The 26,779-nt window shown below is 36.2% G+C and overlaps 2 long non-coding RNA genes across 2 annotated transcripts in view; both read left to right on the forward strand.

Annotated features, from left to right (window-relative positions):
* Window positions 1-6,661, forward strand: part of LOC105489982 (uncharacterized) — a 47,934-nt gene extending 41,273 nt beyond the window's left edge. Inside the window, exon 3 of the long non-coding RNA XR_011619378.1 lies at window positions 6,629-6,661. This is a non-coding gene — a long non-coding RNA (uncharacterized lncRNA). The remainder of the gene's footprint in view (window positions 1-6,628) is intronic.
* A 14,361-nt stretch (window positions 6,662-21,022) lies between these two features.
* On the forward strand, window positions 21,023-24,614 carry LOC105489981 (uncharacterized). The gene is made up of 3 exons (XR_011619379.1): window positions 21,023-21,291; window positions 21,407-21,465; window positions 24,453-24,614. It is a non-coding gene; the product is annotated as an uncharacterized lncRNA (long non-coding RNA).
* Window positions 24,615-26,779: the final 2,165 nt, after the last annotated feature.

The raw sequence follows: 26,779 nt of genomic DNA on the forward strand, positions 1-26,779 counted from the left end.
GTGTAAACTCAACCCAAATGTCTGACTTACCTTTGAAACATACATGTGTGGGACAGACTACAGCTAAGGATAAAAAATTGTGCTAAGAGTTGAGCTGCTTACAAGAAAAAGAGTTTGCAGTTTAAGACCAACTAGGAATTTCCAGAATCCAGAGTCTCCACAATATAACATTCAAATGTCCAAGATATAAATTACTCTATTTATGAGGTGCTGGAAAAGGTACTCATTAGTGTAATAAAATAGCAATCAAAGAAGACCAACACTGAGATGATCCAGTTCTTAGGATTAATGTGCATGGATTTCAAAGCAGTATTAAAATAATTAACCTCAAGGATGAAATAATATATGCCCACAATAACTGAAAAGAAAGGACATCTCATCAGAGAGGAATAAAATGTAAAAAACAACCAAATGGGAATTGTAAAGCCGAAAAATACAATACATTAAAACAATTCCACTGAGATGATCAGTAAGAAGGGAATGACCGAGAAAACAGTCACTAAATTTGAAAATAGATCAACAGACGTTATACATTTTGAAATCCCCCCCCAAAAAAAAAGTAGACTACGAGGAAAAAAAAAAGACTATCAGCAGTGGGAGAGAGTGAGAAGAGGAGAGAGAAAATATTTGAGGAAATAATGGCTGAAAATACCCCCCCTTTTTTTTTTTTAAAAAAGAGAATTTACAAATCCAAAAACATATTGTGTTTTTGGAGTATGAATAGTACAAAGTACAAAGTACAAAATATAATGTACAAAGCAGGAAAAGTACAAAATATAATGGCAAGAGACTATAATAGAGTCAAACTTCTAAAAACCTAAGATAAAAGGAAAAATCCTGAAGCAGCCAAAGAAAAATGACACCGTATAGAGCAAACAATAAGTTAAAAAAAAAAAGTGAAGGCAAGAGGCAGTAGGGAAACATCTTCAAAATACTTTTAAAAAAAGTCTCTCCCCAATTAAACAAAAATTTTTTAGAGACAGGGTCACCTTATGTTGCCAAGACTGGTCACGAATTCTTAGGGTCAAATGATCCTTCTGCCTCAGCCTCTCCAGTAGCAGGGAATACAGGTGTGTGCCACCATAGCCAGCCACAAATTCTATGTCCAACAAAATGCTTTTCAAGAAACAAATGAAAAAACATATGTTCATGGTGGGGGGAAAAGAAACTTATCCTCAGTATAGCTGCACTATAAGACATACTAAACGAAGCTGTTCATGAGGAAGTAAAATAATACAAAAGGAAAACTCTGGTTTTCAGACAAGAATTATCATTATAAAAATGTTGAATATATGGATAAATAAAAAAGACTATCTTTATCTTAATTTTAAACAATACCTAGGACTGATTAAAGCAAAAATTATAACATTGTAGTGTATGTAATGGATTTAGATGTAATGCATAAGACAACTACAGTGTAAGGGAATTGGGAGAGATAAATGAATCTATAATGTTGCAAGGTGTATAGATTTTTCAAGAACTAGTACAATATTTACTCTAGGTAAACTTTGAAAAGTCAAGGATACATCCTGAAATTCCTAGAACATCCAATAAAATTAATAAAAAGAGGTATAGCTAAAAAGGCAATAGGTAATTAAAATTACTTTCCAAAATATAAATAGGCTATGTACTCTATTTACAGGACAGATTGCCAGGTGAAATAAAGACGGTAAATACAAAATTTTTCTGTGTGTGAGTTACATGTAAATATAAATAGTTAGCTGGGTGCAGTGCCTTACGCTTGTAATCCCAGCACTTTGGAAGGCTGAGGCGGGTGGATCACCTGAGATGAGGAGTTTGAGACCAGCCTAGCCAACGTGGCAAAAACCCATCTCTATTAAAAATACAAAATCAGCTGGGTGTGGTGGCACGTGCCAGTAATTCCAGCTACTTGGGAGACTGAGGCAGGAGAATCGCTTGAACCTGGGAGGAGGAGATTGCAGTGAGCTGCGCCACTGCACTCCAGCCTAGGGGACAGAGTGAGACTCTGTCTCAAAAAAAAAAAAAAATATATATATATATATAAATACATTATATATAATTATATAGTATAGTAATATTATTACATAATATATAATATGTTAACAATGTATTTAATAATAACTATATGTGTATATATAGTTATTATTTTTTGAAAGTACCACGCAATGGGGAGATATTGGTCAAAGTTGTACCCTTTGCCCAGTTTTAGTTAGACAGGAGGAATAAATTCTGCAGATCTGTTGTTCAAAATTGTGTCCATAGTTAATAATAAAGTATTTTATATTGAAAACTGCTAAGAAAGTATTTCTGAAATGTCCTCACCACGAAAAAATAATAAGTATATGAGTTGATTGATATGGTTTGGATATTTGTCCCCTCCAAATCTCATGTTGAAATTTGATCCCAGTGTTGGAGGTGGAGCCTGGTAGGAGGTATCTGAGTCATGGGGCAGATCTCTCAGGAATGGCTTGGTGTCCTCCTAAGGTAATGGGTGAGTTCTCTTTCTACTAGTTCTTTTGAGATCTGTTTATTTAAAGCAGCTGGTCATTTCCTCCTCTGTCTTGCTCCCTCTCTTGCCATGTGATATTTGGGCTCCCCGTTTGCCATCCACCATGACTGAAAGCTTCCTTAGGCCTCACTAGGAGCAGACACCAACCCAGGCTTCCTGTACAGCCTGCAGAGCTATGCACCAAATAAATCTTTTCTTTCTTTTTCTTTTTTTTTTTCTTTCTGGTTGAGACAAGGTCTTGCTATGTCACCCAGGCTGGAGTGCAGTGGCATGATCTTGGCTTACTGCAACCTCCACCTCCTGGGCTCAAGCAATTCTCCTGCTTCAGCCTCCTGAGTAGCTGAGACTACGGGTGTGCACCAATATGTCCGGCTAATTTTTGTATTTACTGTAGAAGCAGGGATTTGCCATGTTGGCCAGGTGACCATGAACTTCTGGGCTCAAGGGATCTGCCTGCCTTGGCATCCCAAAGTGCTGGGATTATAGGTGTGAGTCACCACACTGCTCCCAGCCATCTCTTTTCTTTATAAATTACTCAGCTTCAGATATTCCTTATAGCAATGCAAAACAGACTAACACAGTGATGGATATATGTTAATCAGCTTGATTTAATCGTTCCACTATATACATGGCAATAGATAAATTAATATGTAAACATCATATTGTACCTCATAAATATATATAATTATTTGTCAATTAAAAATAAATAAAAAATTTTAAATAAAAATTTAAAAGTACCATGCAAATACCAATCATAAGAAAGGTAGAGTTGTTATATTAATATACCATGGAATGAAGGTTTCAGGGAAAGAAGTATTATCAGAGATAAAGAGGAATAGTTAACAATGATTTAAAAAATAATTCATAAAGAAGTCCTGACAATAATACATGCATATGTACCTAATAGTATAGTTTCAAAATAATTGAAGCAAATATTGACAGACAGTAGAGAAACAGACGAATCTATAGTTATAGTAGGAGATTCTAAAACTAATCTTTCAGTAAATAACGGACCTACTTGAGAGAAAATCAGTAAGAATACAAACAACTTGAAAACTTTATCAACCAACTTGATCGAATTGACATTTAAGGGGCACTGCAGCTAACGGCCTGCAGAATTTGAATTCCTTTCAAATTCATACAAGACATTCTCCAGGACAGGGCATATCCTGGGTCATTTAAAAAGTCTGAATTCCAAAGGTTGATATTATACTGAGCATGTTCTCATACCACTGTAGAATTAAAGTAAGAATCGATAAAACAGAAAAATAGAAAAGCCTCAAATATTTGAAAATTAAGTAACCCAGGTCTAAGCAATCCATGGGTTAAAGAAGAAATTACAAAGAAAACTACAAAATATTTTAATAAGAAAAAAATGATGAAAAATTGTGATTTGTGAAATGCAATTAAAATAGTGCTTAGCAGGGAGTTTATAGCTCTATGTGCTTATTTTAGAAAAGAAGCAGGGTTAAAATCATAACTTTCTAACCTAAGAAGTTGAGAAAAAAATCAGATTCAAGCCAAGGAAAGTAGAACAATGAAAATAATAAAGATAGGAGCAGATACTAATGAAATAAATTTCAGAGAAAGAAACCAAATGTGGCTCTTTGAAAAGATTATATTAAAATTGATTAACTCTCTCACTATATTGATTATCAATATCAGGAATGAAAGTGAGGATGCTAGTATAGATCTTACAAGTATTATAATGATAAAAAGAAATATTAGAGATGATTTGAGCCAGCCAGTAAGTTCAACAGTTTTGATGAACAAATTCCTTGGGAGAAAACTAACAAACTGATTTTTAAAAATAGAAAATGTAAATAGCTAAATATCTACTAATGAAATATAAATAGTAATTAAAAACATTACCTAAAATATAATTAGAGCAATGGAGTAAAATGGACATTTCAGAAATAAACTTTACGTTTTTCATGAAATAAGTTTCAACAAAGCCCCCAAATTGAAATGATGGGGGAAAGAAGCATCTTCTCAACAAACGGTGGTGGGACAACTGGATAGCCACATGGGGGAGAAACCTTGCCTCATCTCTCTCCCCATATGCATAATTTAACTTAAGATGGATCTCAGAACTAAAAATAAAAGCTAAAACTATATAGCTTCCAGAAGAAAAAAATTGGATATCCTCAATACCTTGAGATACACAAATATTTCTTAGGATATAAAAAGCAAAATCCAGCTGGGCACGGTGGCTCACGCCTGTAACATCAGCACTTTGGGAGGCCAAGGCGGGCGGATCACGAGGTCAGGAGATTGAGACTAGCCTGGCCAACATGGTGAAACCCTGTCTCTATGAAAAACACAAAAATTAGCTGGGCGTGGTGGCACATGTCTGTAATCCCAGCTACTCGGGAGGCTGAGGCAGGAGAATGGCTTGAACCAGGGAGTCAGAGGTTACAGTGAGCAGAGATCATGCCACTGTACTCTGCCTGGCAACAGAGAGCGAGACTCTATCTCAAAAAAAAAAAAAAAAGCAAAACCATAAAAGAAAAATTGTTACGTGATCAAAATTAAATTTGTTATGCTAATTAAAATACCCTGTACAGTAATTAAATAGATAAGCCACAAACCGGAAGATAATATTGTAATGCATATATCTGACAAAGGACTTATATCCAAAATACACCAAAAACTTCTACAACTTAATAAACATAAAGACAACTAGTCATGTCAAAACATGAGCAACATATTTATGGTTCCTTTCAGGAAAGGATGATTATTGACTGGGAGAAGACAGCAGAATTTCTCTAGGGTATTAACGTGTTCTGTATCTTGATCTAGGTGTAGACCACGGTGGGGTATGCTCTTGTCAGAACTTATCAAATGGTGCACTTAAGATCCGGTGTCTCTCTTTTTATGAATTGTATCTCAATGGAAAAAAATAAGTGTTACTTTAATTTTCAAATTTGCTACAATACCAATCCTGTAATAATTTCTCTTACATCATGACAATTAATAATTACAAGTCAAATTATTTATTTTGATAAAAATGCCACTCATTTAAAAACACTTGAATGTGACAATATGTCCTTAAATCTAGAAAGCTGATATGCTATAGGATATGTGGGAAACAAATCTGTCCTCTGAGCTCACTTTATGGTAAATACTATTTTGCTGCAATTAATGGAAGTGGTTTTTTTTTTTCATTTATAAAGCAAAAGAATGTACACCCATTAATTTTTCACTTGCTAATGCAATAATAAGGCAGCATTTTAAGATGATGAAAAATGATTCTTCAGGCAGCATGATACAGCAAAAAGAACAACGGACTGAAGTCAGGAGGTCTGCTCTGTGTTCTTGGCATTGCCACTTCATAACTGTGCATTGAACCCTGGAAAAGTCCCAGCATCTCTAGGTCTTTCTCTCCCTCATCTGCAAAATGAAGTGATTGAAGTGAGCGACCTTTGAGACCCTTCCTGCCTCTAACATTCTAAGATCTATGATCCATGCCTTGAACTATGACTGCAGGTGTCCTCTCTTTTGACATTTTAATATGCCGAGGCACTTACATTTATTTTCATTCATTCTATTACTATGCAAGGATCAAATTCAGGAAGCTATTTTAAAAATATGGGAAAATTTAATTAATTTTAGGTGATATTTATGATTCTGTTAGCACATTATTTGTTATTAAGGTCACATAAAGAACTAATCATTTCTACTCTGATTCCAGAGGCATAGTGTGTATTACAATAACATAAATCATATTAGTGTGAATGTGAGATTAATTTCAAAAAGAGACAAATTACATGCTTTGCTTAGTATTTACATATTGATGTTATGAATTTATTTCTTATTCATGGTAATAACATTAATTACAATAAATTTGTTTTATATTCATGTAAATGTCACACACTTCTGGAATTTGGCATCTATAATACATGAATAAATGGCCACTAGCTTTTTACTCTCATATTTCGGATGTAGTTACTCAAATGAATAGTCACAAAATTAACAAGCTATGAAACCAGAAAAAAAACTGATAGTTGAATTTTATTGATTTTTGTCACAATATCAAACTATATAATTTCTTACCTCTGGAACTTATTTAGTAATTTTATGTAATGAATTATTTATTAACAGCCAGAGGCCTAACTGGGAATTACTTTGATCTAGGTTCAGCACTTGAGGAAGCTGGCTTAAGAAGGCTGTGTACTCAGTGAAACCAACATTGCTACTGAAACATAGTCTGCCTCTATATTTGTTTCCCTTCACCTCTACTAATCTTGATGAGAGATAATGTGATATGATACAAAGAATTATAATCGAAGAGGTAAGACACCAGAAAACCTGGGTTCAAATTTCAATTGTACCACTTAAAATAGGCTTATCTTAAGCAAGTTTCTCAACTTATGTAGATCTGTAAAACAGAAACTATTTAAATGTCATTCAATTTATAAATATACCTGGAACCCTCTAGGCAATTAACATTAATTGGATATGGATTTGTATCCTATGCCTTCCGTCTAACTCCTACCTTCATTTTCTTAATCCTTTTAATTTACAATTGCTTTGTTAGATAAAAATCTCTTTCTTTATTGTGTCCCTCTGTGTTCTCATTAATTTCCTACGCAGACCAGCCATCTACATCTTTACTCTGTCAACTAGGCTCCCAGCTCCTTAACAGTGGGTCCAGTGGTTCCCACCACTCAGAGCAAACCATCCTATGTTTTCAGCCTCTTCTGGAAGCAGTTTGGCTGCCTCACTTTGATGGAAACCTTGCTCTTCCTTAATCACACTGAAATCCTCAAAAACCCGCTGAAGAAAATTCTTTCTTCTCCAACCCTTATTACCACTTAATGAACCCCTGAACCAGCTTTCTCATTCTACCACAGCCCATCATTTCTACTACCACTTGGTCCAGCCTCCTGAGTCATTGCTGATATCATTCTCTGGTTTAAAAATCCTTGTTGACTGGGCACAGTGGCTCACGCCTGTAATCCCAGCACTTTGAGAGGCTGAGGCGGGTGGATCACCAGAGGTCAGGAGTTCGAGACCAGCCTGGCCAACATAGTGAAACCCCATCTCTACTAAAAATGCAAAAATTAGCCGGGCATGGTGGCAGGCGCCTGTATTCCCAGCTACTCGGGAGGCTGAGGCAAGAGAATCACTTGAACCCGGGAGGCAGAGTTTGCAGTGAGCTGAGATTGCACCACTGTACTCCAGCCTGGGCAACACAGAGCAAGGCTCTGTCTCAAAAAAAAAGAAGAAAAAAATTCTTATTGACTATTTGGGGCCAAAGATTTGTTATGACAAAGTCTAAGCTTATTTCATGGGCTTTCAAGACCTCTATTAATCTGGCCCTAATCTATCTTTCTAATCTTAATCACTACATCTGTTTGCAAGCCTTTTATTTTAGTGAAACTGAACTGTTGCTTATACAACTCTCCCTGTTCCTCCTAGACATGTTCACATTCTGTCTACCGAGAATAGTTTTCATCCTAACCCCACATGTCCAAATAATACCCATTTTCCACATACAAACTCAAGTTCTACCTCTTTCTAAAATTGTATTGGGTCACTGTGGGAAATCATCTCTTTCCTTATTGTGTGGGCTCCGTGCCTCTCATGGCCATCACACGTTTCTACCATGCATACCACCAACTTACATATATGTCTTTTTCTCCCCATATATTCTTTGATTGCAGGACCCATATATAATTCATCTACAAATTTCTAAAAGAAAAGCACAATGGTTTGTAGAAAACAAGTTCTTCAATATGTGAGTGAAATAAAGTAGTTTTGTATTATTTAAACAAAACTGTACTTCCCTGAACTTTGCTGGAAGAGTATTTGCTGCAGAAAATAGAAATTTATTATTTCTAAAAAAGAACCCTTGTAGAACAAAATTTGGGGAAAAAAGACTATATATATTATAAAGGTATAAGGACATCTCAAGAATGTAAAGTCTGGGAATTAGCAGGTTTTCATGGATGGAGTGTAATCAAAGGCTGGTACCCTCTGGGGATGCTGGGACATCATATCTTTCCATCCCTCATTTGTGATTATTTCTGGGTGTCTGATGTTGTTTGATCTTTCTCTCTCTCTCTCCCTGTCTCTGAAAACTAAACTTTTTGCTTTTCAACCCATATTACAGATCTTGATTGCAACAACTTTTGAATTTTCACTTTTTCTATTAAAGCATATCTAGATTGCAACTCAAATCTCTAAGTTACAATTCCACATTCTCAAACAAGGACCCTAATATACCTGGCAGGAATCAACTGCCCATATTTAGGCTTGCCACCTTTGATTAGAGAGCAAAATTACACTGTCAGACATTTTTGGATACACTAGCGCTTCTTCAAAATGGACATGACTATAGTATGCACCAAGACTCCCTGTTGCACCCAGGGATGTTTATAATCATTGGCGTCATTTGGAAACAGTAACTTCTCCAAAAAAATGTGTGAGTGGCACAGGCTACCCAGTAGGTGCCCTTGCCCGTGGTTCGACTTCTGAAGTAATCTTCAGATTATAAAAAATTATTCTCTAGTTTTAGGCCAGGCACAGTGGCTCACATCTATAATCCCAGCACTTTGGGAGGCCAAGGCAGGTGGATCATGAGGTCAAGAGATCGAGACCATTCTGGTCAACATGGTGAAACCCCATCTCTATTAAAAATACAAAAATTAGCTGTCTGTGGTGGCATGCACATGTAGTCCCAGCTACTAAAGAGGCTGAGGCAGGAGAATTGCCTGAACCCAGGAGGCAGAGGCTGTGGTGAGCCAAGATCGCACCACTGCACTCCAGCCTGGCAACAGAGTGAGACTCCATTAAAAAATATATATATATCTAGTACAGCTGCTAGTTCTTCAAAAATATTTGAAGTACTGTGTATTTGCATTTTGTTCCAAATAGGATTCAAGTCAGAGTTATAGTTTTGATATAAATGTATGAAATCATTTTGACTCCTTGAGGCTCTTTATCTTCGAGATTGGCAAAAGAACACTTTTGAAACTGAACCAGTTTATGAAATAGTTCTTCATCTGAAGATGAAGATAGAGTCATCTGGTAAGTGAAAAGACACATTTTTCTTCCATTGGCTAGAGAGCGACTGATTCAACACAGGATTTCAAACGTTTGAAAGGAAAGATGAATCATCCTAATTTAAATGCAACTTTTGGCCATTACAGCTCAGTTGGTTTGATAACAAGCTTGGAAATACATATATATATTTTTGCCCGTAAATCTGTTGGGTTCCCTTCTTTGACCAGAAGAAGATCAAGTGACGTGATCAAAGGGGTCATGTGTCAGAGGAAGGGGCAGCTTCTACCTCCATAAGGTAGAAGTATGAGGGAAGAGACTGATAGCATATTCAGGAAGCTCTTTTCTGGAACCGAATGAAATAAAAGGAAGGAAAGCAAGACTCAGCTGGTACTAGGTAAAGGACTAGAGCCTAGACCTGATCCAACATTTACAGCTGATTGGACTAGGAGGGAAGGGGAGTGATATGTTTTGGTCTGTGTCCCTACCCAAATCTCATGGTCAACTGTAATCCCCAGTGTTGGAGGTGGGGCCTGGTGGGAGGTGACTGAATCATGAGGGTGGTTTCTAATGGTTTAATACCCTCCCCACCTTGGTGCTTCTTTGTGATAGCGAGTTTTTGTGAGATCTGGTTATTTAAAAGCATATAGCACCTCCCCACTCTATATCTTGCTCCTGCTCTACCCATGTGAACTGCCTGCTTTCACTTTGCCTTCCGCCATGATTGTAGGTTTCCTGAGGCTTCCCCGGAAGCCAAGCAGATGTCAGCATCATGCTTCCTGTATAGCCTGTGGAACCGTGAGCCAGTTACACTTCTTTTCTTTATAAATTACCCAGTCCCGGGTATTTTTCTGTAGCAATTCAAGAACTGCCTAATACAGGGAGCTAGGTAAGAAGGAGACTAGAGAATGAAGGGCAGTGTAACAGATAAGTGGGTGGTTGTCTGTAGACAAACCAAGATTGCTTATCTTGGTTATTTACTCAGCTAGCACAGTCTTGCTCTGGTTAGTCAGTATATTTTGTTAAAGGTCTGGAACAGTATTGTATAGAGTTCTCTAAAGGTACAGAACTAATAGGAAAGATGAATATACAAAGGGGAGTTTATTAAGGAGTATTGACTCACATGATCACAAGGTGAAGTCCCACACTAGGCCATCTGCAAACTGAGGAGCAAGGAAGCCAGTCAGAGTCCCAAAACCTCAAAAGTAGGGAAGCCAACAGTGTAGCCTTCAGCATGTGGACAAAGGCCCGAGAGCCCCTAGCAAATCACTGGTGTAAGTCCAAAAGTCCAAAGCTGAAGAACTTGGAGTCTAATGTTCAAGGGCAGGAAGCACCCAGCACGGAAAGAAAGATGAAGCCAAAAGACTCAGGGAGTCTGCTCCTTCCATGTTCTCTGCCTGCTTTATCCTTGCAGCACATGCAGCTGATTAGACGGTGCCCACCCAGATTGAGAGTGGGTCTGCCTCTCCCAGACCACTGACTCAAATGTTAATCTTTTTAGGCAACACCCTCACAGACACACCTGGGAACAATACTTTGCATCCTTCGATCCAATCAAGTTGACACTCATATTAACCATCACAAGTAAACACAAAAGCTTACCCTCACATGGGTCTTCTGACATTGCTTGCTAGTGTTTGAGAGGTGGAGAGACATAAGGAGTAGGAGAAGAGTGAAACCAGAATGGAAATAACTGGGACACAGGCTGCTGACTTTCCCCTCTGTCCCGCTACTAATGAGGGTAGACATGCAGAAACCCCATTTTTGTCCTTTCTGCATCGATTATAACTATCAATTAATTTATCTGGTGGGAAAGTCATTGACAGTTTAATAAAATTATAATATCCAAATTCCCGGTCAGCCCTTTATATCAGTTAGCAATGTATGCAGTGGCACAATTGAAACTCTCAAACAAGATTTCATTTATCTCTATAAACAAAAATTCCAATATGGACCATCCAAGGTTAATGACAATTTAGTGATAACATCTGGGATCCAACTCTTCCTGTCTTTCCTCTGTCATCCTCACAGTGCAGGCCTTTGCCTCATGCTGGTCACCTCATGGTGGCAAAATGGCTGCTGTACCACCAGGCTCATGTCTGCATTCCAAGAAGAAAAAATGAGAAAGATTGACAGTTGATTCTGCGACTATCCTAAATAAAATTGAAACACTGTTAATTACCAAGAAGAGAATAAAATTTGATGGGGCAACTAGTTGTATTTGCCTTACCCTTCCCTTGATCAATTAAACCCATATATGTTTTTAAATCAAAAAGTCAAGGTAAACTGTGAAAGAGTGTATTGCTTATAACTAGTCCTGGACACTAGGGATTGACACTGCCTGGTTGAGCAGATCTGATTTCTCCAAAATATTTCAAAGCTAAGTAAGGTATGCTACCTTATTGATGGTTAACACAATGCCTGTAAGCCGCTGTAACTTGACCCTCTGCACCTCAGTTATGAAGACGGAAGAGGACAGAAGGTAGACAGAAGAAGCACAGGTATTCTGGTAACAAACCACTCGCTGTACTGTGTGAAGAAGTGATGGAACAGAAAGCTGTGTTGCTGGGAAAAGCTGAATTATGAAGGACTCTATGTGTGATACCAAGCAGTTTGGATTTTTTCATATAGCAATAGTGAACTTGTGAAGACCCAGAGAGATCCTAGTAGGCAAGATGGCGACAAAGAACATCCATTTTTATTTATTTATTTCGCATCAATGTACTAGTTCTGAACATTTGATCTAAGTTTCTAAGTGAAAACTTAAAAGGTCATTATCCTTAAAGTTATCACATTAGACTCCATAGAAACTCACAGTTCATAAATGAGACATTCTTGTATCATATCAAAGTAGTTGTTCCTTATATTCTTACCTATATTTGAAGTATCGTTTTCCTTCTCTGCTTAAAGAATGAATCACAGGTAGACACTCATTAATACCCAACATAATACTTCAGTTAGGTTCTAAATTAAAGGACAGATTTGGGAGAAAAATCATGTGTCAGAAGCATCTTTGCTCCACCAGCAGCTTGAATTCACACAAACACTGGAACTGAGTGGAATCTGGAGCCCACTTTTTCTATTAAGGAATTTGTTACTTTCTGTTCCAGACAACCAGGACAAACTACAAACTCTACTAGCAACAAAATTACCTCCCACGTTTGAAATAGTGCAAACAGGAGGTGTCGACAAGACAAAGACATATTGCCTTTTCCCCAAAGGAAGCAAAGGCCCAGATCTTTACACCAAGCCAACATCCATAAAAAGGATCAAGTGAGGGCTTTAACCCACTAAGAATCTCAATTTAGGTTTCTTCTCCAAAGACAGAAGCTGAACACATTGCTGTCACCTGAATTTTAACTTAAGAAAAGAGTACACAAAACTTTATTTTGTTTAACTCTGGTATTCAAGAAGATGTATAATTTTCTGAGAGACTGTGACAGTTACCTGGAAAAGACTATGCTGAAAATAAAAAATCAGTTCAGTTCAAGAGATCCAGATTTTCAATCCGCTATTTTACATTACAAGCAATGTTCATGAAGGAACTTACAAATCCTCTGGGACTCTGGGTTTTCTCTGTAAAAATGGAGTCAATTATTTTTGTCTTCTTTCAAGAATTTATTCCTTTCTTTCAAGCAAGAATCAACTTAATTCTTAAAGCTGCTCAGCCAAAATGCAAGCAGAAAAAGCAATTTTAAACATAATCAATTTAAAAAGTAGAATATGTTCCCCTGAATTTCTGAGTTATGTAGTCAACTAAAATATACAACTTAAACTGTTATAAACTCATTTGAATTCCAAGCAACATGATATGCTTAATGAGAGCTAGAGGATGGTGCTGAGGAGCAAAGAGGTTGCATGTTCAAAAATAGCTTTCATTACTTTTGCTATATTTTTTCTATTTTGGAATCAATTAATTGCCAATTAATCTAGATTTAGTGATAACCAGATGAAGGGAATAAACATATCTTGGAAAGGTGAGATACCAGATAACAGAAAGATATTGATGAGGTTGGTGGGTGAGTGAGAAGAGAACCTCCTATTCTCCCCTTTGTACTATAAGACTTGTGTGTTTGGCCAGGCATGGTGTCTCACGCCTGTAATCCCAGCAATTAGGGAGCCTGAGGCAGGTGGATCACGAGGTCAAGAGATCGAGACCATCCTGGCCAACAGGGTGAAACCTCATCTCTACTAAAAATACAAAACTCAGCCAGGAGTGGTGGCGTGTGTCTGTAATCCCAGCTACTCAGGAGGCTGAGGCAGGAGAATCACTTGAACCTGGGAGGAGGAGGTTGCAGTGAGCTGAGATCGGGCCACTGCACTCCAGCTGCCTGGCGACAGAGTGAGACTCTGCCTCAAAGAAAAAAAAGGAAAAAAAAGACTTGTGTGTTTGCATTTAGGTTTCTCAGATCCAAAGTAACAATGACATTTCTCCAAATGCTGTTCTCTCGTTTTAAAACCATTCAGCACTGTGCTATTCTCACCAAGGTTGTAATTTTTACTGACACACTGAAATTTCTGTGAAATTTATCTAAACTATAGGAAACCAATAGCAAGAAAGGATTTTACCAGAATTGGTAAATGCATTAATGTTTGTTTGTTCTAGCAATATATCTCCTAAAAGAGGGCTAGAAAGCAAAATGATGGGTCCTCAAGGCTCTCATGGGGAAAGAGAAGAAGAGACATTTGGAATTGCATTTTTAAGTGTAGTAACTTTGCAATAAAGCAAGACAGCTCATTTTTTGCTGATGCCTTTAAAACCCTGGAGAGTTGTTTTGAAAGCAATGTGACAATATAAGCAGATTCTCAAAGTGTACCTTACCTTTCACTCTATTGAGACCTTGTAAAGAAAATCATTCAAACAAGATCACAATTACGCTTGAAGATATTTACTACAGGATTAACAGGAATGGTAACGAACAAAAATAGACTTTGGAAATAACCTACATCTCAAAATATTTGAGAATGCTTAGTTCTTACTTATGGAATAGAGGTATAGTAATTCTCAATCTTGTATTTTATTTTATTATCTTTTATTTAAAAAGATAGTATTATTTAAATGGGCTTCCAAATCAACCATAATGTGTTAACCATTTTTCTACTGTGCAGGTGCTGCTTTTTGGATATCATGATGCTAAGAAAATATGACCAGGAGAGAGAGAAAGAAAGAGAGAGAGAGAACTGATGATGGGATGCTTCATCTTATCAAAAGCCAGCAAAATATTGTATATGGGTGGTAAAGGCTAAATGCTGAGATATGCATGAAGATTCCAGTCTTTAGTTTAAATATATATATATATATTTATATATATAATTTTTATTTTTTATAAATTTTATATATAAATATAAATTTATATATAAATATATATAGGAATGTATACATTTATATATATATAATTTTTTTTTCCTAACTTTAGAGCACCTAGGAAGCGAGGAATAGAGTTGGGAATGACCAGATGAATGAGATGAGTGCAGGGCAGACACAATGTATTTGTCTGGGTTTAACCATCTGCCTGTTAAAGTCCCTGTGCTCTGCTTCCAAGCAGAGACTTTGTAAGTAAAGTGGTCCTTACTGAGGGGAGCCCATGAAAATACCCACCACCAGTATATTGGCAAAATTCATTTTTGAGTAGACTTTCTCATTTTTAAAGATGAGTAAAATGACAAAACACAAATAAGATTTGTTAGAAAATAATACAAATGGAATGAGAAGAAAAATTATTCCGAAGAATTAGAAAAACAGTTATTTAAAGTTGCTCAACAAAAAAACCCTGGGTATCCGCCATAGGATGAGTAAAGACATGGTAAATAGAATGGGGTGATGCAGTTATAAAAATAGATCAGGTTAAGAAAAAATCAGAATGAAGAGGTGCAAAGCAAATAAACTGAGATTTAAAATAACAAAAAGAAGGGGAAAAGGCTAAACTAAGAGAGATCAGCTCCAAAATTTCAGCAGGAGAATAACATTCTGCATAAAAAAATCAATAATGTCAAACTCTAACTTGTCCATTCTCTTAAAATAATAAAGAAAAAATGGATAAAATTATAGCAGAGAAAATTAAAGGAATAAAACGATTTGGAGTTTAAACATTGTAGGTGCTCCTAAGTCACAGATCAAATAATGCAAAAGCCAGTAACAAAAAAAAGTAAGTTAAAAAAACTTTCTGCAACTGAAATTAATAATCTTAGAAATATAAAGGAAGGAAGAAAGAAAGGAGGAAAGAATGAAAGGACAGGGAAAAAAGGGCGGGAAGGAAGGAGGAAGGGAGGGAGGGAAAGGAGGGATGGAGAAGGAGAGGTAGCGAAAAAGAGAGTGAGGGAGGAAGGAAGACAGCAAGCAATTTTTATGACAAGAGAGCCATATGTAGATATTTCCTGTCAAATTTTTTCATAATACAATTAAAGATAAGATTCTACAATATTTAGAAAAAAGAGAAAAAGTTACTATCAACAGCAATAAAAAAATGCTTACCTACAGTAGATGATTTTCTTTATATGCCTAACTACTACTGTTGAGAGAATGTCCTGTAAAATCACAATTTGGTTGACAAAAGCTGCAAGTCAAGCATTTTACTTTAAGCATATTTGATCTTTGTGGTCAAGGCAACAGAAAAAATCATCAGCACAACATACATGACTTTACTGAAAAACTTAGAGGAGATTAATAAATATATTTTAAATCCCTTACCTGCACTGAAGCCAAAGAATAATCTTATTCTGAAGTCTAAAAATAAGTAATGTTTAAATATTTATTTTGTAAAACAGAGGTGCCGGGCGCGGTGGCTCAAGCCTGTAATCCCAGCACTTTGGGAGGCCGAGACGGGCGGATCACGAGGTCAGGAGATCGAGACCATCCTGGCTGACACAGTGAAACCCCGTCTCTACTAAAAAATACAAAAAAACTAGCCGGGCGAGGTGGCGGGCGCCTGTAGTCCCAGCTACTCGGGAGGCTGAGGCAGGAGAATGGCGTGAACCCGGGAGGCGGAGCTTGCAGTGAGCCAAGATCACGCCACTGCACTCCAGCCTGGGCGGCAGAGCGAGACTCTGTCTCAAAAAAAAAAAAAAAAAAAAAAAAAAAAAACCAGAGGTAACCACAAATTAATTAATAATAGAATATTACATAATTTAAACATTCTTTTATTGGCCATTTTGATGACACTGCTTTTCTATTATAACTAATGTTAGAATAAGCCTATTTCAGAGAAGTTTTATAACAGTAACTTTCTTATAATTAGCTTTTAAAATTGAATATAAATTCAAAGGTGTTTTGTGGAATATTTAATAATATAAAAAAGTTTATGATATGATATTAGGGAGAAAACCAGAAAACAAGAGATCATATATAGTAAGAAGTATAGTTACAAACACACTACACATTCTCTCACACAAACATACAAGTGTCCATTTGCCGGTTATGAAATTGGGGATTATTTTCTTGTTTTATCTTTTTAATAATTTTAAATTTTCTTCAATGGTGATGCATTTCTATTATAATCAGAAAAGTTAATTATCAAATTGATAAAGCATTTGAGTTATCAAATTGATAATTTGGAAAAGAGTTTTATTATTCAGTGTTATTTAAGTATTTAAACTTATTCAGAATGATATGACAAAAAATACAAAGCGATCTATCATTAAAAAATTACACTTAATAATCTATAAGTTGATAAACTATGTTCTCCTTCAAGTTTGTTGACATAAAATATGGAAATTACCTGACTTATAAAGACATTGGTTACCCAATCAGTAGTTATTAACTTTTAGTATCTGGGAAGTACACCAAACACGTTTTATAAGAACTTATCAATTTATTATTAATTATAGTGCTACACTTTCACTTAGAGTCACTTTATGAAGCCTAACATTAAAAAAATGGTTAGAGAAAATTAAATTTTTATAATGTTAATGCCTTGCTGACTTTTTAAAATGAAATGACTATTTAAACACATGCACGACATATTTTCATAAAAACTCTAGAGCTCCATCAACTAATGATAAATGGATCAACAAATGTATTATAATAATACCATACAATGGTAAAAGTAAAATAAATATCCACTCAATGAAATATTATCCAACAATAAAAAGGTACTAATACATGCTACACATGGATGAACCTAAAAATATGTTACATGAAGGAATTCAGTTCCAAAAGAAAAATTACACATGGCATGATTCCATTTATGTGAAATGTCCAGAAATGACAAATCTACATAAACAGAAACTAAGAGGAGCAGGAATGGAAAATGACTGCTCATAAGTACAGGGTTAGTTTTGGGGTGATTAAAAAATATTCTAAAATTAGATTGTATTGGTGGCTACACAACTCTGAATATACTAAAAACCACTGGACTAAGCACACTGAATGGGTACATTTTATGGTTTGTGAATTATATCTCAATCAAACTATTAAAAAAAACTTTGAAGCTCCAGATTCAGTTCATATAATTCATGTAAAATGTCTGCTATATAACTTTATTGGTAAAGCCAGTCCTGATTGCTTCTGTTATAAAAACTGCCCTCATTTTAAAATTAAACTAAATGTGCATATTAATGTTTCCCTTTTATAACCATCTTACTTCCAAACACCAGAATGGCTGGGGATGAGTTTATCTCATTAATTCACATATCAGTTTTTTAAAGTGCTGGCTGGATACCCTGAAATTCATTACACTAATTGTTCTAATGTCAATAGCCAATGCTGTGTGCAAATCAGTACTCTGTCTTTTGGCCACAAAAGCTTGTGTTTTTGTTTGTTTTAAACATTGTTTCCAAATTGGAGAATAAGGCAGAAATTTGAGTAAGACCCCTGTTACAGCAACTATGTTTGAATGAATACATACCTTTTTTGTGTGAATCTACATGAATTGAATAAATTGATTCCACAGTTTTTAAAATACCAACCATAGTTGAATCATATGCAAGTCTTTGAATGCTATAATCTCATCAGTAATGTTTTTTTCATTGCTGTAGAGGCAGATATAAATTACTGGCATGGAATGACTGGAAACCTCTAAGGATTTACCATTCTGTACATCATAGCTCTTTTTCATCACAACTTGCAAGGAGACATTGTCTATTTTGTGCCAATTTTTGCATTCCACAAAGCACATGGGCATCTAACTAGAAAATGAGTTTAATCTCAAACATAGGCTTGATATGTCACATCTTTTTATCTGTTAACAGTGCACCAGGTAAAACAAACTTTTTATAAGTTATATGAAATTTCCTGACCTTTGCACTGAGACTTGTATGAAGTTTTCAAAGCCAACTTCAATAATTGTGTAAAACTATTAAGCTTATATACATATTTACTAGCACTTTACATTTTCTCATAAACAATGAAAAGTTTAGAGTGTAGATGTTTTGTAAGCAAATGAATAGCAAGAGATACTGTTTCAAATTCTTGTCTGGAAAGTATATCAAGAGATTCTCCCTTGGGTAAGATGTATTTCTTGAAAAAAATCAGAAAGTGGGGGAGATAGAGGTTATTAAAGAAAACTGGTAAAATTTAATTCTCTGTCTGAATTCATAACCAAAGTAGCACAGGGCAAAATAACACATTTCTGATGTCATATTTTGCCTATAACAGAAATGTGTATAAAGTGGGGGATGGCACTAAGGCCTATGGACACACCATCTTTAAGAGCTGTAATACTCACCATGAAGGTCCACAACTTCATTCTTGAATTCAGTGAGACCAAGAACCCACCAGAAAGAACCAACTCTGGACACAACATTTTGCTTACAAAAGGTTTTACAGACATCAGTATTTCAAACTGTCTCTTGATTTGCATCTTGAATGTTTTTAAACTCCTGAAAACTGCATCATGTTGTCAAGACCAGCTTGGTCGGGGAGACCCTAACCCAGTGGCTCTAGAGGAATTAAAGGCACACACACAGAAATATAGAGGTGTAGAGTGGGAAATCAGGGGTCTCACAGCCTTCAGAGCTGAGAACCTCAAACTGAGATTTACCCACGTATTTATTGACAGCAAGCCAGTGATAAGCATTGTTTCTAAAGATTCTAGATTAACTAAAAGTATTCCTTATGGAAAACAAAGGGATGGGTCTGGCTAGTTATCTGTGGCAGGAGAATGTCCTTAAGGCACAGATCACTCATGTTATTGTTTGTGCTTTAAGAAGCCTTTAGGCGATTTTCCACCATTTTCCACCCTGGGCAGGCCAGGTGTTCCTTACCCTCATTCCTGTAAACCCACAACTTTCAGCGTGGACGTCATGACCATCATGAACATGTCACAGTGCTGCAGAGATTTTGTTTATGGCCAGTTTTAGGGCCAGTTTATGGCCAGATTTTTTTTTGGGGGGGCGGGCTGTTCCTAACATCATGTTACAATATTGGATGTGTAGTAAGTACATCCTTCTGTACTAAGGAGAAGGGCTACTGCAAGTGCGTAGCTGATAATGGAGAAATGGAATGAAGCACCTCCCCCCTGGGTGTAGTTTAAGGATCTGAAAGTAGATTTTCTTACAAATATTTATGCCTTTGGACAAAGCCTTTGTGTATGTTTTTCTTAGTCCATTTATGCTGCTATCATAAAATACCTGAGATTTGGTAATTTATAAGGAACACAAATGTATGTATCACATTCTGAAGGCTGGAAAGTCCCAGTTTGAGGCACCAGCAGGTTCAGTGTCTGGTGAAGGTCACATTCCCAGCTTACAAAATGGTGCCTTGTTGTTGCATTCTCCGCAGGGAATGAACACTGGGTCCTCACAGGATGGAAGGAGGAAGGGCAAAAGAACCTAAGCTAGTTCTCTCCAGCCCTTGTATATGGCATTAATCCATTCATGAGTCCTCATGTCTTAATGCCTTCCCAAAAAGGCTCACCTCTTACTACCATCACAATGGATATTAAGTTTCAACAAGTGAATTTTGAGAGACACACTCAGACCACAGCAATATCCAAGCATATGTAGACCCTAGTCTAAAGACTACTGGTTTGCCTAAATCTGCCTGAATTCACTTCCTAAAGAAAATTATTGTAAATAATATTCTATCTTTTAAATATCTAAAAGATACAGTCAGTGATTCTTCAGAGTAGCAGACATTGACAAGGGACAGATTTTCACTAACTTCTGGGGGTATGTCTGGGACAGTTTGTCTTACAGTATGGGTCACATGGCATACATGTGAGGAGTTTGGAAGTGAGAGAACACCACAAATAGATACTCATCCAAAGAGCAATTAAGATACAATAAGGCCTAAAAAGTCCAATTTGGAGCAGAGCATTCTCACTATCCAAATATTTTCTATTAGGATTTGCAGTTACTTTTACAAAAACAAAACAAAACAAAAAAAAAATTATTTGAAGAAAAACTGACTGTAACAAATACATACATACACATACAATGAAAAACACTTAAAACATGCTATTCCAATATGTATATTTATAGGTGTGTGTGTTGGGGGGTAAATCTGGTCCCCCTTATTCCAATATGATCAGAAGCAAAAGTTTTCTATTTGAGTACATTCTTATTTCATAGATTCAGCTATAGCTTTAAAGGATAGCTTTTAGCATTCAATTTCTGATTTTCTGTTTCTGAGGCGAGGATAAGTCCACAAGTACCTTGAATTTGGACATGGATGACCTCACTCACTCTTTCCTCACCTCACTGACATTCTCCTTTATCCATTCCAGAATAACGACAGTGATTAGCTGGCCACCTTTTCCATTTGGTTTTTCTTTCTTTTTTGTTTTCTTGACACCAAGTAGTTGACATCACCTTGTTTCTGCTGCCATCCAACTTCACTTGTAACCCTTCCAATGGTAACTATTTTGTATTGCTTAATCATTTTATTTCATTTGATACTTTATTTGGATTTGATATACATCTTTATTATTTTACTATATTTACCTGAAAGTCATATTTGCTGTGTTATAGGAGAGAAATGTAATTTGAAGCTGATACCGTGTACTACACTCTACTGAGTTCATTAAATAGTAAGTAATTAGACAGTTGACATTTTATGTAATTCATATTATGCAGAAGTTTTTGGTAAATTATTTAAATACTTTCAGTATTTAAAAGTATTTGAGCATATTTCAGAAAATTCTTTTGGGATTTTTGGATGGGTTTGAAATGCATTTTTATTGTTTCCATTTACGATGTAGAATATAAGTTCTTATCCTCAAATTTGCTATCAAATACATTTTCAAAAAATGATTAAACTTAAAGAACAAAAGATGCCTGTACCAGCGTCAAATCATGAATCATAAGGGCTAATGCTTTAAATTATTGATTTCGTTGATTATTGGCAGATTGCTTCTCACATGAACAGCAATGCGCAGCAGCTAAACGTTAGATAACAGCAATAATTTTATTTAAAAGCATTTGTAATAGTGCTGAGAAACACTGAGAACAGTTGATAAAATCCAAATAACATCTATCTTATAAAAGTAAAACTATTGTCAAGCTGTCAGAGAATATATTGAAAGAAAATGCTTGTAATATTCTATTAAATAGACCAAGAAGAATATACAATTATGTAGTAGTTATAATTCAATTTTTATTTTAAAAATGTTAAATGTGTACATAAAATGCACTGACTATCTCTGAGATGAAACACTTCACATGATTTTTATTTTCTATTTTGTGAACTTTTTTTTCTTTCTTTTTTTTTTTTTTTTTTTCTGAGACAAAGTTTCACTCTTGTTGCCCAGGCTGGAGTGCAGTGGCGCGATCTCAGATCACTGCAACCTCCACCTCCCAGGTTCAAGCAGTTCTCCTGCCTCAGCCTCCCGAGTAGCTGGGACTACAGGTGCCTGCCACCACTCCCCAGTAGAGCCGGGGTCCTCCTAGTTGGCCAGGCTGGTCTCGAACTCCTGACTTCCGGTGATCCTGAAGTCCTCCCAAAGTGCTGAGATTATAGGTGTGAGCCACTCTGCCTGGCCATTTTCTGTCTTTTTACCTTACCCATTTTTTCTATAATGAGAATCTATATTTTTATAATGAAAACAAAAAATTATGAACATTTTATCTGATTTTCAGATGGATAAGATTTTTGAAGTACAGGAATAACTCAGAAATAAACAGATTAACACATATAACTCCTGAAAAATTAAACTTTTTGTATGTCATATATATCATAAACGACATTAAAGGCAAATTGCACTCATAGTGACAAAATGTTAGTAATATATTTAATTTCTAAGAAACTCATAATAATATATAATACTTCAAGAGTAAGACATTTCTTTAAAAATAGGCAAAGATCAAACAGTTTACACAAGTAGAAAATAATGCTGAAAAAATGATTCCCAATATTAATATAAATTTAAGTTAAAATAAGACATTGCTTTTCAACTGTTGTATTTGACAAAATGAAATAAAATCGTAACAGTTGAAGAGACCATATTCTGCTCTTGTGATGGCATAGAGCAGAGAGATGAAACCAGCCACGGAGATGAGACCTGAGTGGGCCAACATATCCATTGGAGGTAGGAGACCAGAACCAGAGATTACCAGGGGTCATTGGAGATAGGAGAGGGGAGGTGCAAACTCCCATCCTACATGGTTTTCCAATGCATATGGAATGGAATGCAAGCTATTTTTATCTATTATAAAAAATAAAGACCCCATACATTTCTGAAAAAAAAAAAAAGAAAAGAAAAAACAACAGAATCTGACATTTGGTTTGACATTTACTATGCATATACATTTTCTCTGCCATTTTTCATTGCACACTTGTTTGCATTGGTTTTGTTTTTAATCGTATTTTCATAGGTTTATATTTTCTATTCAACTTGGGTGTAAGATTCTTGCCAGTAGAAAACTGTATAATTTATATCTTGTATATGCACCCCTCTAACCAAGGCCCAGTGAAATGTGTACATCACTGCATTTTAGCTGTGGTCTCAAGCTGGCATATTCCATTCAGCAAATAAGACTGATGCAATTATTCAAAACTGTATCTTTTAGAAGACAATATGGTACCAAACTATTGTAATTTATGTTCCTTGAGGAGGGCGTCTTTCTTTTAACATAAGTGAATAATACACTTGTTAAGATACACTTGATAATACACTTGATAAGTTAACAAGTGTTATTCACTTATTTCACATCACTTTAGTCAAATGCCTTGTTTATTGACAGTGTCCATTTGATTGCTCTATGTTCACTTCTGATTGGTTGATATTTTGGGTATACCTATTGTTAAACATTTTGATTATTGCTTCTTTATCATACTACGGCTTCAAAACACACACAGTTCCTGGAAAAAATTTCTTCTGCATTTTGCTCCATCTCATCATATCTCTATGAATGTTTTAGAGGCTGTATTAGCTTGTTTTCACACTGCTATAAATAAATACCTGAGACTGGATAATTCATAAAGCAAAGAGGTTGAATTGACTCACAGTTCCATATGGCTGGGGAGGCCTCAGGAAACATACAATCATGGTGTAAGGGAAAGGGGAAACAAGTACCTTCTTCACAGGGTGGCAGAAGATAGAAGAATGAAGGAGGAACTTCCAAACACTTATAAAACCATCAGATCTCATGAGAACTTACTCACCTTGAGAACAGAATGGGGGAAACTGCCCCCATGATTGAGTTGCCTCCCTCTCTTGATACATGGTGGTTACAGGTCCCTCTCTCAACATGTGGGGACTATAAATCAAGATGAGGTTTGGGTGGGACACAGAGCAAAACCATTACAGAGGCCTTGCTAGACTGGCATCCTGGACAATCTCCCATTGGTTCTTTCTCTTAACTCAACCTGGCAGTACTTGATCTCTTTCTCAAAAGATCATATGGGGGCTCTTGCACTCAATGGTTTAAAAGTAGGGCTGTCCACTATTCACAACAGCAAAGACATGGAATCAATCCAAATGCCCATTAATGGTAGACTGGCTAAAGAAAATGTGGTACATCTACACCATGGAATATGATGCAGCCACAAAAATGAATGAGATTATGTTCTTTGCAGGAACATGGATGGAGCTGAACATGGATGGAGCTGGAAGCCATTATCTTCAGAAAACTAACACAGGAACAGCAAACCAAATACCACATGTCCTCACTTATAAATGGCAGCTGAAAAATGAGAACACGCGGACACAGGGATGGGAACAACACACACTGAGGCCTATTGGGGGGTGGGAGGAGGGAGAGCATCAGGACAAATAGCTAATGCATGCGGGGCTTAATACCTAGGTGATGGGCTGATAGGTGCAGCAAACCACTATGACACACGTTTACCTATGTAACAAACCTGCACATCCTGCACATGTATCCTGGAACTTAAAATTAAATTCAATTAAAAAAAAAACTCTAAATTGATTGAAAATAAATAAATTTTTTAAAAAAGTATGGCTGCCTATGATGATTCAGGACACTATATTGCAGGTAGACAGTGTTAATTACTAGCGGCAGCAGCACTTGAGGATTCTGAAATAGACAGGAGTAGGCAAACTTCAGACAGGTCCCTATGCCCAAGATAATGAGTGAATAAAAATAAAAACGAATGTATGGGGAGGTGTGTGCAGGATAGAAGGAATAATTCCACTGCCAATGGTCAAGCAGCTCCAATTACAAATATCTGCTTCCCATGGCATTCCCTGGAGTTTAAAATTGATCTTGGTTGATGGCAAATAATTACTCAACAGGTGGTAAGAACCTAAAAACTCTGTCCATTTAAGCAGATAGAGGACAAGATGAAGTATAAGTGCACGTATTCTACTTTATCTCCTTGATCTCAAGAAATATATCTGATTAGATACTGTGATTATTTAAATGTTAGAAAGCAAAAACTGTAATGAACTGAGTGTGTACTGGGTAAAATGCTTTGTTTAAAAAATAATAATAATAGCTAATTGTTATGACAGCTTACTATGTGCCAGGGAATGTCCTAAATGCTTTTACGGTATTGTCATTTAAACTCTAAAAAAAAAAAATCTGTGAGATAGTCATTATAATGACTCACATTTTGCATGGGAAAATGGAATTCAGAGAGGTACATAATTTTTCCTTGCTACATAGCTAATAAATGGCAGGCCTGACATGCATAGTCTCACTTACCTGTCATTATGTAAATATCCATAGATAAGTATTTATAAAAATATATATTGCTAACCTTATAGCATTCTTGAAATGAGCGTTCGCATGTGTATTTTATATGGTTCTGTTTTATGGAATGCTTGTACTCAGAGAGTTTCAGCCACTTGTCACTGGTCACACAGGTAATAAACTGTTGTGAAAAGTAAAAATGCAAATTCAGTCCCTTCTGACTATAAATGGTGCCCTTTATCCACCATGCCAACCTTAGAACCTGTAGTAAAGGATTAAGATTTATAAATTACTCTGAAACGTCGTTATCAAATGGAAACAAGGTCACGTGCCTGATGCTCATCTTTTGTACAATATAAATATTATAATAATAATAAAGTTATTTAAATCATACTTTTATTTGCTTACCTGATACTTACGTGTTATTCCTCCTAACAGCCCTGTGAGATAGGCTTTGCAGCTGATATTATCCATCTTGTACAGATGAACGAACGATTGCTTAGAGATAGAAAGCACTTCACCTGAGGTCACTAGGCTAAGTAAATGGCTAAGTAAGTGATGGTGAAAGATTCCCTGGCTCTCATCCCAGGGTTCCTTTCACACCATATCACCCAAATATGTCTTCTTGTAATGATGTCTGCTTTCAGATTTATTTTTTCTATTTCAACTCCTGTATCTGTTGACCTGGAATGAAAATGCAGTCTATTCCACTTCTGGGATGCTTTAAATTACATTTGGAACTCCTTCCAGTTGGTTCCCATAAGAAGGTCTCTATAAGAAGCACGCATGTAATTACTGAGGCCAGGCTGCTGGTGCTGATCTTCTTACTGAATAAGAAGTTCCAGACAAGGTTCTGGGTTTTAAATAACAGAAGCAAACTCTAATTTAAGTGGAAGAAGAATGTATTGAAAAGATACAAACATTTGGGGAGGATTAAGAACTAGACTCAGGAATCAGCCAGAAACCACTGTAGTCTAATGAGTCAAGAATCAAGCCATAGTCATGCCTCAGAAACTGGCTAGGATGCGCTGGGACAGCACGGCCATGGGGCATTTCCTGCTCTCATCATTGTTCTCTATTCTCTGTCGTTAGCACCAGGAATAATCTCTAAGTCTCCCTAGATCTCTGCAGCTCTCTTTCAAGGTTCTGAGTCTCAGATGAATCACACAAAGAAACCTTTTGTTTAACTCTAAGTCATTTGTCTTACTGAGGTGGAATATCTACCCTCACTGACTTCCCTAGTATGAT

Source organism: Macaca nemestrina, chromosome 2, assembly GCF_043159975.1.
Source record: "Macaca nemestrina isolate mMacNem1 chromosome 2, mMacNem.hap1, whole genome shotgun sequence".
In the NCBI taxonomy this organism is placed as follows: domain Eukaryota; kingdom Metazoa; phylum Chordata; class Mammalia; order Primates; family Cercopithecidae; genus Macaca; species Macaca nemestrina.